The sequence below is a fragment of the Callorhinus ursinus genome, unplaced genomic scaffold (assembly GCF_003265705.2).
Source record: "Callorhinus ursinus isolate GAN/ISIS: 27379988/994484 unplaced genomic scaffold, GSC_fseal_2.0 scaffold59, whole genome shotgun sequence".
Classification (NCBI taxonomy): Eukaryota; Metazoa; Chordata; class Mammalia; order Carnivora; family Otariidae; genus Callorhinus; species Callorhinus ursinus.
Genome location: NW_027397121.1, coordinates 3,160,165 through 3,174,155, shown reverse-complemented (window position 1 = coordinate 3,174,155; position 13,991 = coordinate 3,160,165). Strand labels below are relative to the sequence as shown.

Below are 13,991 nucleotides of genomic sequence, written 5' to 3'. Positions count from 1 at the left end.
TGGGAGGAGGCAGGGGCCGCATCTCGGGGAGGGGCGCTGGGTAGGGAGCTGGAGGTGGGCAGAGAAGGCCGTGTCCGGGGTGCTCTGCCACCCCCTGGGACTCTCCTACCTGAGGTTTGGGCCAACAGGGGCCACCCGGGCCACGGGTGAGGGGGGCAGGGCAGCAGGGAGGGATGAGGGGGCGGTGTTGGCACCTCCGGGTGGAGCTGGGGTGTCCCTTTCCCTTGGCATGTGGAGGCCAGCCCTCCCTCCCCGCCTTGGTATGAGTTGGTGCCCAGGCACCAGGAGGGTATTTCCTCTGACTTTTTCACCCCCCCCGCCCTGTCCCCTAGAGACTTGCATCATCACTTCCTAAATTATATCCCAGTGCCCTATTTGCTTTTAGGAAGCTGTTCACACGTCACCCATTTTTTAAAAATCCAGCCCAGAATCCAGGCTAGTGTAAAGTTATAAGACTGTAGAGCTCTCACCTTTATTTAAAACATGTTTCAGAAGATCTGTAAAATTTCCTTGTCTTAAAAAAAAAAAATAAAACTCAAGTCAGCCTGGCTTGGGAACGTGAGAGCCAGTTTGCTCAATTGGCTCAAATTCCTTTCTCCTCATTTTTTTAAATGATAAAAATATTCACATCGGCCAGCCTGCATTATTACTTGGCCATCCTGTGTTAGAGTGAAGAAATAGGAGGTGGGAAATCAACTTTTCCACATATAGTTAGATTTTAAATTGTCCTTGTAATGCTTGGAGTTTCGTGAATTTACCACCTCTCTTTCCTAACAGGTGCCTCCATCCTAACTTACGATTCTAATTGTATTGTAAAGAAACCGGAGACTTTGAAGGACTTTTGTGATTGAGCCCCTTTTTCTTTTCTTTTTTTTTTTTTTTTAAATTTTCCTATAAGACATAGTAGATTTCAAGGTGCATAGAGGCAGTAAGGAAATGATTATTTCGGCGAGAACATCTTGGGAAGATGTATTTAAGTATTTTATTTTTGCTATCTCCCAGGTGTTAGGAATGGTTGAGGTACAGATTAAGTCTGATTTGGGGGAGTGCAGAGAAAGATTAGAAAGTGGATCTTAATGTAGTTTTCTGTGGAATTTGTCAAATTCAAAGTTCGCAACAAAGAAATAGATTCTCATTTTCGCATCTTTCTGCCTTTTCTTTCTCAAAAAATTCCTGGTGGAAAGATGTTAGTCAAAAATAAGTTATGGTATTACCAAAGGTTTTGAAGATGTGAAAATATTTTAGGTTTTATAGTCTTCCTAGTAATTGGGTTGTCTGCTAAGCGCTTTCACAGGTCATCTAATTCCCAGAAATCTTAGAAGGTAGAACCATTATCTCTTTATAGATGAGGAAGTTGAGGCTTAAGAGGGTGGATAACTTGCCTTTTGCTTACAGGGAGTTTAGAGTGGAGCTGGTGAGCTCTCCAGAGTGCTTGGTACCATCACGTTTATGATATCCGTCTACTGCCCTAGAAAAATCTGGTGTCACAAGCCTCTGATTGTAACTCATAAGAAGACATGTGGCTCAAAGAAAGTAGCTGCCAATGGCAACTAATGCCCAGGTTGTTTCAGAGGCTTGTTTCCTGGCAACGTTTATGTCCTTGGGACCATTATCATGAGTGGAACCCTTACTGAAAGACTTACAGCAAGATGGAGAAATTAAGGAAATGGAATAGCCTTTTACTTTTAGCCAGCAGAGTTCTGAATAATGCCAAGAAAGTTTGATAGTTGCAGGGAGGAATAGTTAAACTGATCCCATACCTGACCTATAAGCAGTCAGGCCTGCTTTTTTGTTACTTTCAATTTGGCCCTTTTTAGGAACTGCAGTTTGCCTAACAGGAGTTGGGAGCACAAAACTAATATTTTTATGTTGAAGAGAGTTCTTTTTTAATGTTGTAATGCTTTAAATTTTTCTAAAGGAGTTTGTAGGTAGCTGTGTAGTTTGCATTTTATACCAAAGTGTAATGATACTGCTGCCTAGTTTTATCATAACTGGCTTTGAACATTGTCCCTTATTGTATGGGCCACATTCATGCTATGTTCATTAAGTAAACTTGAATATATTCAACAAATAATTGGGTGTCTCTAATACAGTGGTGGACAAGGGCACTGGCCCCATCCTCTGGGGGCAGAGGGCATAGAAAAGTAAAGGGACAGAATAAAGTGTGTTAGGATTGGTATAGGGTGCGATGGGAGGGGCACTTACCCTAATTGAGGTGGAGGTAGAGGAACGTAGCCTGGAGGAAGTGACACCAGCCTAGGCCTGCAGGAAGGCTAGGAGAGAATGGAAATAGAGTTTATTTCACGCGGAGGGAGTAGCATGGATGAAGGCCTGGATGTGAGAGAGAGCACTCCACATTTGAGGAACCAGAAGTTCATTGGGGTTGATTGGTAGATTGTGGGGGGGGGTCCACTAGAGATGGTGAGAGAAGTTGGTGATGCAGGACTCTATAGGCAATGCCTAAATCTTTGGACTTTTATCTTGAGTTCACTAAGGAACTATGGGAGAACCTTGAGCAGGTAGTGACGTGATTTTCTTTAACGTGAAAGATTGGATGATGTTGAGAGTGGCCTGGGTGTGTGGATATGATTGTGTGTTTGAATGTGATGTTTTTATGTTCGTGGGGAGTTGCCAGAGGTTCAGAAGTCTTGTCAGGAGGAGTAACCCAGAGTAGGGATGATTGGAGTAGTAGTAGTAGCCAGGGAGAATGGAGAGAAGTAGGTAGCTGTGAAAGCCATTCAGGAGGTATCTTTTGCCTTTTCCTTTGATGAAAATGAAGGTGAGTGTGTTATCTGAAAACTTCAGTCAGCATTGCATTCTGTGGAAGCCGTATGTCTATAAAGTCAGCTAGCCACGGCCCACACCCAGCCCTTTGCAGAGGAGCCTCTAGCCAGAATGTTCTGGCACCAGTAGATTGAAGGCAGTTCCTTAGGACTGCTCTTCTCTGTAGTGACTTAGGCTGCTGTTGAGTCAGGACACCAGTCAGTGGGGCTGGGTTAGATAGGAAAGCTGTGAGGTCTTGCTTGTGGGAATGCAATTAGAAAATGGAATGACAAGAGGAGCATACAATGCAAGTGTGTTGAGTGCTTGAACGAGTAAAGTTTCTACTTTTCCTTCTCTTGGTTTATATTGTATAATTGTGTGCAAGTAATTAAGTTATTATTTTATAGAGAGCATTTCTCCACTGGGAAGCATAGCTACCTTGGAAATTGTTGAAGATTTACCTCTTTATAAAAGTCGTACGGTGGGGCGCCTGGGTGGCTCAGTCGTTAAGCCTCTGCCTTTGGCTCAGGTTAGGACCCCAGGGTCCTGGGATCCAGCCCCGCATCAGGCTCCCTGCTCAGCGGGAAGCCTGCTTCTCCCTCTCCGTCTCCCACTCCCCCTGCTTGTGTTCCCTTTCTCACTGTGTCTCTCTCTGTCAAATAAATAAATAAAATCTTAAAAAAAATTTGTAAGGTGTTTGCATGGTGTATACAATGCTTTTAGAGTCATTGATCATAAGTAGTTTTTTCCCTGAGATATGTACTTAAAACTTTTAGTGAAATGTGAACGTTTTCTTGGCTCATTTTTAGGCATTCTGTAATCATGCGAAAAACATGCTAGTTTGTAATAGTCAAATCTGAAGTGAAATAGTATTTTTTTTAGTTGAAATATACTTATACACAAAAGCACTTTTAAACTACACAGGTATAAGTGTTAGTAATTGAAGCTACCTTTTAAATTGTTCAGACAGTAAAAACGTACTAATACATGTAAATTCAGAGGTATTTTCAAAAGTTTTTGGAAGAGCAGACATTCCAAAAAAGAGGAAGAAGACTAAGACGCTAATGTACTGAATATTGCAGAATAATAAAAAAGGATAATTAGATAGGATGGGGAAAGATGGACTTTTTTTTTCTAATTTTACTTATTAAATGTAAAAATCCAATTGTTGATATTTTGCTTTTACAATTGGGGAGCATCTCTATTGTAATGTAATACGGAAAATTTTGGGAAGTATTATTTCTTTCATAATTTTATTTATTTATTTTTTAAAGATTTTATTTATTTGTTAGAGAGAGACACAGCGAGAGAGGGAACACAAGCAGAGGGGGTGGGAGAGGGAGAAGCAGGCTTCCCGTGGAGCAGGGAGCCCGATGCGGGGCTCGATCCCAGGACCCTGGGATCATGACCTGAGCCGAAGGCAGATGCCTAACGACTGAGCCACCCAGGCACCCCTCTTTCATAATTTTAAAGTATAGTATACATAAATGTGCAGTCTCATATTTAGGGAATAATGGAGTATTTAAATACGGAATTTATTTGGTAAACCATTCATTGTTTTTGATAAAAAATAAGCTCTTAATGAATCGTGTCATAAAATAAATATCACACGGATACATTTTCTTTAAGGAAATAGATACCAGTATTTTTTTGTGATCTATTCTGTTGAAGCGTTTTATTCACCAACTAGATATGCTAGATAATGATGTATTTTAAATAAAATGGGGGTTAGGCAGAGATCGAGTCCTCTTACAAACTGTATTCCATTCCTGAAGAGGTTACTAGTAGAAGGTTGATTGAAATATAAGATGATTTGTTTTATTCCATTTTACTTTTGGGAATCACAAGGTATTAACTAGTTAGCTTAAATAGAATCTCTGTTTTTTTCTTTTTTCTCCCTCTGAGCCCAGGCCTTGGGAATTGATGTAGAACTCTGTTTCTGTCACTTCATTAGTCATCTGGCTAGTGTGCCTAGCTCTGAACAGTGTAGGGCCCTGGATTCTTCAGCCTTAGTCTCCCAGTTAGAACATGTTGCGACACTTCAACCAGCTTAACCTGGGCTTTCAAGTTCAAGTGAATACAGCATGAATTACTAGATAATCAGTAGAATGTTTATTCCAGTGATGTCACTAATTATCCCTTGATTATAAAGCCCCCTTAAACAGTCCCTTAAAAACAAAACAGCTCATTTGTGCAGTTTTACTTTGCATTTTTGAGTATTATGCGCACCTGAAGATGTGACATGATATAATGATATATTCACTGTCAGTACGTTTATCTACTTGCTCTGTTTTCCTGATTACATTTGGGTATTGAGAAAACATAAAATTTGTCCCTTTGATGTGACAGAACACAGAGGTGTTTTTTTTTTTTTTTTTAAGGAAACATGGTCTTTGTTTACACTAGCTTGAGGCAACAGCTTTTTAGAGTTAGATCCAGTTAACGTACAGGACATACAGGTCTTTCGGTATTATCCTTTTCTCCCATTTACTGTCCTCCTACCTAAAAAAGAGAACTCAGTACTTTAAGTCGTACCTAAAAGTTTTGACTTATTAAATTTCTTCTTAATCCTCAGTGGTATTAAAGTTAACATTAGTTCTCATAGACTAACCTTTTCCTAGGTCGAAAAATCAGAGAGCTAAGAATCTTTTTTTTTTAAAGATTTAAAAATTTATTTTAGGGCGTGAGGGAGAGAGAGAAGGAGAGCGAGTACATGCAGGAGGAGAGCTCGAGCATGAGCATGAGCGGGAGGGGCAGAGGGAGAGGAGAAAATTTCAAGCCGACTCTGCGATGAGAGTAGAGTCCGACACAGGGCCCTATCTCATGACCCTGAGATCCCGGTGGAGCTGAAACCAAGAGTAGGACACTTGCTTAACTGACTGCAACGCCTAGGCGCCCCAGGCTAAGAACCTTTCGAAATGAATAAAGTCCTTAAGAAAAGAACCCAGGGACGCCTGGGTGGTTCTGTTGTTAAGCGCCTGCCTTCGGCTCAGGTCATGATCCCAGGGTCCTGGGATCGAGCCCCGCATCGGGCTCCCTGCTCGCTGGGAAGCCTGCTTCTCCCTCCTCCACTCCCCCTGCTTGTGTTCCCTCTCTCGCTGTGTCTCTCTCTGTCAAATAAATAAATAAAATCTTAAAAAAAAAAAAAGAACCCAGCATGTTAAATGTATTTACTGAGAACAGAATACTAAGACTGTGAGAACTAATATAATTTTGGATTTTTATTAGATCATAAAGAGGTTGTGTGTGTGCAAACTGATACAAAGTTTCAGAATCCTATAATCATAAAGATCGAGGTTAAAATTCTTTTTTTCTTTTTGAAGAAAGGTAAAGTTTGGTACAATGCCACGTGTAGGAATTGACTGGTCACAACCCAACACTGGTATAATTTTAATGAGACACTTCAAAAATCATCCATATTCAGGCTTGTTGGGTGTGTGGGACTTGTATCAGAGCAGTTTGTAAAAGAGGGACTTCATTCCAAACGGGTGGATGACATAATTGTCACTCAGTTCTGCTAGGGGCTTTGAGAAACAGGCTGATCCTGCGGTGGACTGGGTCCCTATGTAACAAGATTAGGTTGCTGAATGAGATGTTTTAGACATGAAGAAGAAATTTACTGTATGTGTTAAATGCAGAAGAGAGGTTAAGCAACTTTGTTTTAAAAATCAGAATCTAAGAACATATTCTAGAATTGTGCTAGGCATTATGGTAGCCACTAGCTACATATAGCGACTTATAATTCATAGTAATTAAATAAAAAATTCAGTTCTTGAGTTATACTAGCTACATTTTAAGTATTCACAGCTCAGTAGCTACCCTCTTGGGGAATACAGACATAGAACACTTCATCCTTCCAGAAAGTTCTTTGGGACAGTGCTCTTCTAGAACATTGACCTGATAGACAACCAGGATTTTCAAGCCTATTTTTTTCTCTTTTCAGCTTTGTTGAGATATAATTGACATTTTCAAGCCTATTTTCTTGTGAGTTCTTCAGACCCCTGTTTTCTTGTCTTTTGAAAATGAGGGACTTGTCTAATTTAGCTCTAAGTTTCTTTGCAGCTCTAACATTTTATTTCTATTGGGGGAAGCAATGCTATTGTTAATTCAGATTACTGGGAAGTGTTCCTTTGATCAGTTTGGGAATTAAAATGTCAGTACAAGTTAGTCCATAATTTGAACAGGTTTTTTTTTTTTATGTTAGCTTTTAAGTCAATCATCTTTGCTCTTTTCTTAGCATTCTTAAACTGGCAACCTCAGAGACCTATACAGGGAGGTATTGGACTAATGGAGAATCAGTTTTGTTTTTTTTTTTTCTCTTTAGTGAGAGACTTTTTGAAGGTATTCACCTTTGGACTGTGACTCTTGTGGAGGAATATTTGTTTTTACAAATGTAAATCTGATATGGCAGCTTTTGATATGTGATTGGGGATGAGTGCATTGGATTTTCTGGTAAATTCAAGTTCCCATGTACAGAAGAAGGTGGAATGAATTGAAATATCCAGCAGCAGTGGGCAAAACTACTGTGATGCACCAGGCTGAGGGAATGGTACAAATTGAAAGAAAACGCCATGTCATTCCTGAGGCTCGGGGACAGAGCTGCAAACAGTGCTGGACATCTGGAGTTGTGGCTGCAGCTGTTGACCAGAGGAAGGAAGAATGCAGTGGGAAGAAGGTGCATCTATTCATTCAACAGTACCAGATGTCCTGTATTGTAGGCAGGTGTGATTAGGGCAGAAGAATGTCCTGGGAGCTTGCTATCACCCTGGCTGTGGGTGGTTGGTGGGAGGGATGAGAGCAGACCACACCACAGCATTTTGTGTTTCTAATTTGCAGACAGGCTCTGTTGTATTAAATAATACAATCATATTTAAACTGTCCAGAAATATATTAACCAGCAAAAAATAATAAAAAATAAACTGGAGGTGGGAAGAAGGTATGATATATTTCAGTGTGAGTTCTGTTCTAGATTTACGATTTCTAGGTTTTTGCACCTGGGAAGGAATGGATGGTATTTCTTGTTTTCTTCTTCAGTTGCCACTGAAATCTAGAAAACCAGGTTTTTCAAGTCTGTGTATGTTTGCATATGAAACTTTGCATGTGTATATAAAATCTTCACAGTATATGACTTTACATGATTTTATGTAGTTTGTCTTTCTCTTTTAATGTAACACAAAGCTGTGCTACTCACCTTTAAAAATAAAGGAGTGTTCTTGATGTTGATCTGTAGAAATGTTTGCTTAGGGGAACTTTTGTTTTATTCTTTTGTTGATTGGGGGGATGTTCATATAATCTTTGAGGCCTATATTCCCTGTTTCTGTGGATAGGTCACTGTTAATTAGCTCTCCCTGTCACCTGTCACGCACTCTTCCCTCCACTGCCAGTGAGAGGTGCTCAAACAGTGCATTTTATTTGTAAGGCTAATCTTTTTCTTCATTGCATATTGGGCAGGATATAATCAGGGAATAGTTGCTGTGACTTAAATTATAAAGATACAATCTTGAGGGAAAGTATGGAGATGGCATGGTATATACTTGGGTGTCTTTAGGGGCTTATAATCTCAGTATCAGTATGGATTAGTTTAGAAAATGATAGCCACAGTTCTATTGAAAAACCTGTTCTATTGAATAGAAGTGTATGTCCCTAAAGACTCCATTTTCTTATCCTTGGTTTTAAACTGCCTAGTGACTAGGGAGGTATTCTAGTTGAATGCTCCCTAGGTTTACCTGAATAGTTTTCACTAGTTACGTTGTATGTTGTTTTGGTTGGAGTTAGGAACTAGGAAGAATGGACTGTGTTGGTTTTGCCTTTAAATTTGGGGTGCAAAAAAGTCACTGGACAGGTCTGTATCAACTAGATTTGAGGATGAGTTGGAAGAGGAAGGACACAGAAGGTGGTCAAGGGGAAGACTGGAGTGTGAGGGGGATGAAGATGGGGAAATGCAGATGGAAGTGGAGTGGTGGTAATTAGGAATGAAGATGCTTTGTGGTCACCACTTTCTGTTTTTTTTTTTTAAAGATTTTATTTATTTATTTGACAGAGAGAGACACAGCGAGAGAGGGAACACAAGCAGTGAGAGTGGGAGCCGGAGAAGCAGGCTTCCCACGGAGCAGGGAGCCCGATGCGGGGCTCAATCCCAGGACCCTGGGATCATGACCTGAGCCGGAAGCAGATGCCTAACGACTGAGCCACCCAGGCGCCCCTTGTGGTCACCACTTTCTAGTCAAAATATGAGAGGTGGCTGCATCTGTAAGGGCTAGAGAAACGAATGTGAACAGGTGGTGGGTGGGATTAAAGAACACGCTGTCTTCTCTAGAAGTGCAGGGTGTGAGTCCCCTGGGTTCTTGCAGGGAAGTGCTAAAGATCATAGAATAGGAGCTGTGGTGCACATTCCAAGCTAAAGTTTAGTGGAAATGCAGCAGCTTTCAGCAGATTGGTGTTCCATCTCTTAGAACCCCCTGGGCTCTTTCTTTTTCTAAGCTCAAAGACACCTTTTCAGCCAGTTAAAGGATGGTGTTTCGTGGTGTCTCTTTGTAGCAGGCTGTGGAGACTCCATCTACCTTCTTTCCCTTATTGGTATTGCCACAACCAACTCTATCTGTGAGATGGATTTTTCTTCTCCCTTCTCAATCCCGATGGAGAGTCCGATGGAGAGTTCAACAGAGTTTCACCCATTTTTACTTGCTGTTCACTAGCTTTACTTACTGTTCTTGGAAAAACAAATCTCATAAGCCCCTCTAGATTTTGCAACTAATACTTACAGGGGGAGGTTACATTAAATGTTAAAGAATTTAATAGTAGTGCTGCCTGGGGAATAAGACCTTTCTATTTGCTGACTGGCTAATGAAAGGTCGCCTCTCATCCAATCCAGGCTCTTCCCAAGGGCATGCTGATCTCTTATCTCCAGAAAACCAGCCGAGTTCAGCGGCTAGGCATGGGCTTTGGAATCGGAATCCTGAGTTTAAAACCTGACTTGGAAACTTTATGCTTGACTTTGGGTAGTTTACCTCTCTGCCTCTTTATCTTCAAAATAATAATAAAAAAGAATATTTTAGAATTGCTTTGAGGTTTAGTGAGCTCTAATGCCTGTCAAGCCTTTGGCACATTGCCTGACCATGGTAATTACATTTACTAAAGGCTAACTTCCCAGCCTTGAGTGAAGGAACATTGGTGGTAGATTAGTAGATGCAGAACTATCTTACCTCAACTGGGCAATTTGCGCTAATGGCAGTCTCCAGATCAGTGCCACCTAATTAGTTGATGAGGTTTCAGACCAGCGTTTGTCCAGTTTGGCTTTTTCCAAGACTAATCTCTTGTTCAGTAAGCATTTGTTGAGTACTCTGTTGTGGTCTTGAGCTCTGTTAGGCATGATATACCCTGCTTTGGCTTCTGCCCTAGGAAAGCTTAACAGTGTAGAAGGGGAGGCAGACCAATAAACTGACCAAACACTGTGAGGAAATTGCCTTGGAGGGATCATCACAGAGTGATGTGAGCACTGACAGGGCATCTTACTGAGAGTGGGAGTGGAGGATGGCCAGGAGGGCTTCTCTGAGGAGATGGTGCTTAAGCTGGGTATAAAAGGCAGGGGGAGCAGCTTGTGCAAAGGCAGAGAGGAGTGAGAAGGCATGGCAAATTCAGAGAATTGCAGATACAGCTCAGTATGTTAGCAGCAGTGTATGGCAAGAGGCAAGATGAAGCTGAGGAGATGAGCAGGGGTCAGTTATGAGCATACTTGATTGCTATGCTGTTTTTAGATTTTATCCTGGAAGCATTTGGGACCATTTAAGGATTTTAAGGATGGATGACAGATGATATTTATGTTTCAAAAAATACCTGGCAGCAGTGTGGAGGAGAATTGGAGAGTATAAGCCTGGAAGCAGAGTCCAGTTAGATCATTTAAACCTTTTTGGGCCATGGATCCCTTTGACAGTTTGATGAAGACCGTGGACCTCTTTTCGGGAATAATGCATAAAATAAAACACCTATGATTATGAAGGGAAACCACTTACATCTAAATATACTTCTATCTATATACTATGGGGTCTGTGGACCCAAGGTAAAGGAACTCTGAGTAGGAAAGCTAAGAATGAATATAGGCTGAAATCTGGATATTTTAGTCCATTCAGGCTGTTACAACAAAATACCACAGACTGGGTGGCTTATAAACAGCAAAAATTTGTTCCTCATAGTTCTGGAGGCTGGAAATCCAAGATCAAGGCACTGGCAGAATCCGTGAGTCTGGTGAGAGTCTGCTTCCTCATTGATTATGCTGTGTTCTGACTGTAACCTCATGTGGGTGGAAGGGGTAAGGGATCTCTCCAGCCTCTTTTCTAAGGGCACTAATCTCATTCATGAGGGCAGTGCCCTTATGGTCTAATCACCTCCCAAAGGTCTCAACTCCAAACACCATCACATTGGGCATTCAATGTATGAATTTTGGGGGGACACAGACATTTCAGTCCATAGCACTGAGTTGGTGAGGACTGAAGAGAGGGCTTGACTCTTAAGAGCAGAGACGGATTGGATGAGGTATGGGAAGGTGGAAAGGAGAAGAGAGGCAGCAAGATTTCTGACATGTGCAACTGGATGAAAGATGGTGTCAGTCGTATGTGGTGGGTATAGAAGTTCTACTTAGAAGCTGGCTAGATTTTGAAAGGTTGTTTGTGAATGCATTTATTCCTAAATTGAAAGTGGAATTGTAGATACAGTGATTAATGCCGTTTGTCAGTGATGTGCAGAATTTTATTTGGTAGAAAAAAGTTTATACTTTGGAATTTCTTAAGTTGAAGAGATTCTGTCTGGAAGATGACTGACTTATGGGGAAGAGAAGATACGTTTTAGACAGATTGAACATATTTTTTGGTGAATTAGATGGCATGTCTGTGCTTTCATTGTACACTTTTTTAATGTAAACTTTTTGATTGAATTGTAATACGTATAGTGAAAGTGCATACATCTAAAGTATATAGTGAAATGAATTTTTGCAAAGTGAATATACCTGCAGGTAACCAGCACCTATATCAAGACATAGCATTCTTATTCCCCAGGAGGCCCCACTTGTATCTTCTCCAGTCACCAGCTCATTCTGCTCAAGGGTAATCACTATCCTGACTTCTAATGCCATAGATTACCTTAAATATTTCTTCTTCTTTTTTTTTTTTTTTAAGATTTATTTGTCAGAGAGAGTGAGCGAGCGTGAGCACACAAGCAGGGGGCGCGGCAGGCAGAGGGAGAAGCAGGCTTCTGCGGAGCAGGGAGCCCGATGCGGGGCTTGATCCCAGGACCGCAGGATCGTGACCTGGGCTGAAGGCAGCTGCTTAACGGCTGAGACACCCAGGCGCCCCCAATTTTTTTCTTCTTAGATCTCTTTTTCTACTTTTTTATTGAAACATAATTTAGTTTACTGCACTCAAGTGTATGCTTCGATGAATTAAAAATATTGTTTTAGAGCAATTTTAGAGTCACAGCAAAAGTGAACAGGAAGTACAGAGAGTTCCCTTCTATCCCGTCACCGCCCCCCCATCTCCCTTACTGTCAGCATCCCCCACGAGAGTGGTACTTTTAATTGTCCGTGAACCCTCATTGACACTCAGAAGTCGATAGTTTACATTAGAGTTCACTCCTGTGTATTCTGTGAGTTTTGACAAATGTATGATGACATATATTTATCATTATAGTATCATACAGAATGGTTTCACTGTCCTAAAAATTCTCTGTGCTATGTCTATTCATATCCCCACCCCCGAGCAATCACTGATATTTTTACTGTCTCCATAGTTTTGCCTTTTCCAGAATGTCATATGGTTGGAGTATGTAGCTTTTTCAGATTGGCTTCTTTCACTTCATAATACGCATTTCAGTTTACTCCATGACTTCATGGCCTGATAGCTCACTTCTTTTTAGCACCAAATGATATTCCCTTATTTGGATGTGCCACGGTTTGTTTATTCATTCACCTACTGAAGGACATCTTTTTTTTTGTGAAGATTTTATTTATTTGACAGAGCACAAGCAGGCGGAGCTGCAGGCAGAGGCAGAGGGAGAAGCAGGCTTCCCGCTGAGCAGGGAGCCCAACACGGGGCTCGATCCCAGGACCCTGGGATCATGACCTGAGCTGAAGGCAGACGCTTTAACGACTGAACCACCCAGGCGCCCCGTACTGAAGGACATCTTGATTGCTTCCAAGTTTTGGCAGTTATGAATAAAGCTGCCTTTAACATTCATGTTCAGGTTTTTGTGTGGACGTGGTTTCAGCTTGGGAAAACCAAGGAATGTGATTACTGGATTATGTTAAGACTGTGTTTAGTTTGTAAGAAACTGTGAAAACTATTTTCCAGAGTGATTGTACTATTTTGCATTCCCACCAGCAGCAGTGAATGAATGTGTCTGTTCCTCCACATGCTTACCAGCATTTGTTGTCAGTGTTTTTAATTTTGGCCATTCTAAAGATATGTAGTGGTATTTCATTAATTTGCAATTCATTAATGATACATGATGTTGAGCATCTTTTCAAGATGATTATTTGCCATCTGTACATCTTCTTTGGTGAGGTGTCTGTTCAGGTCTTTTGCCTATTTTTTAATTGGGTTTGTTTTCTTACTGTGTTTTAAGAGTTCTTTGTGTATATTGGATAACAATCTGATCATCAGATACGTCTTTTGGAAAAATGTTCTCCAGTCTTTGACTTGTATTCTCATTCTCTTCTTGAATTTTTATGTACAGCTTGATGATTCTTTTCACGTGTACGTTAAGTATATAACCACCACCTACCCAGATCGACACATAGTGCATTTCCAACATCCCACCAGGAGTCTCCTTATTCCCTATCCCAGGTGATACCCCCAACCTTTTCTGACCTTTATCACCATAGATTAGTTTTGCCTGCATTTTAATTCTTTGTAATGGGAATTATACAGTATTTTTTTATATGTGACTTTTCCCCCTCAGCATTATGACTGTGAGATTCATCTACATTTGTGTAGAGAGGTAATGATTTTTCATTGGTTTGTGGTATTCCATTGTATGATAGCATAATTTATCCTTTCTACTTTTTGGAGCTTTTTGGTTTGGGGATATTATGAATAATGTGGCTATGAACATTTTTGCATGTGTCTTTGGTGGACATAAGCACTCATTTCTCTTTGGGTATATACCCGGCAGTAGAATTGTTGGGTTATAAGAGTGTGTGTGTGTGTGTGTGTGTGTGTGTGTGTGTGTGTGTGTGTGTG

The 13,991-nt window shown here is 40.9% G+C and overlaps 1 protein-coding gene across 2 annotated transcripts in view; it reads left to right on the top strand.

Moving 5' to 3' along the window:
- The window catches only part of ZFAND3 (zinc finger AN1-type containing 3), a 329,473-nt gene that overhangs the window by 1,057 nt on the left and 314,425 nt on the right, over positions 1-13,991 (top strand). The window lies entirely within an intron of this gene.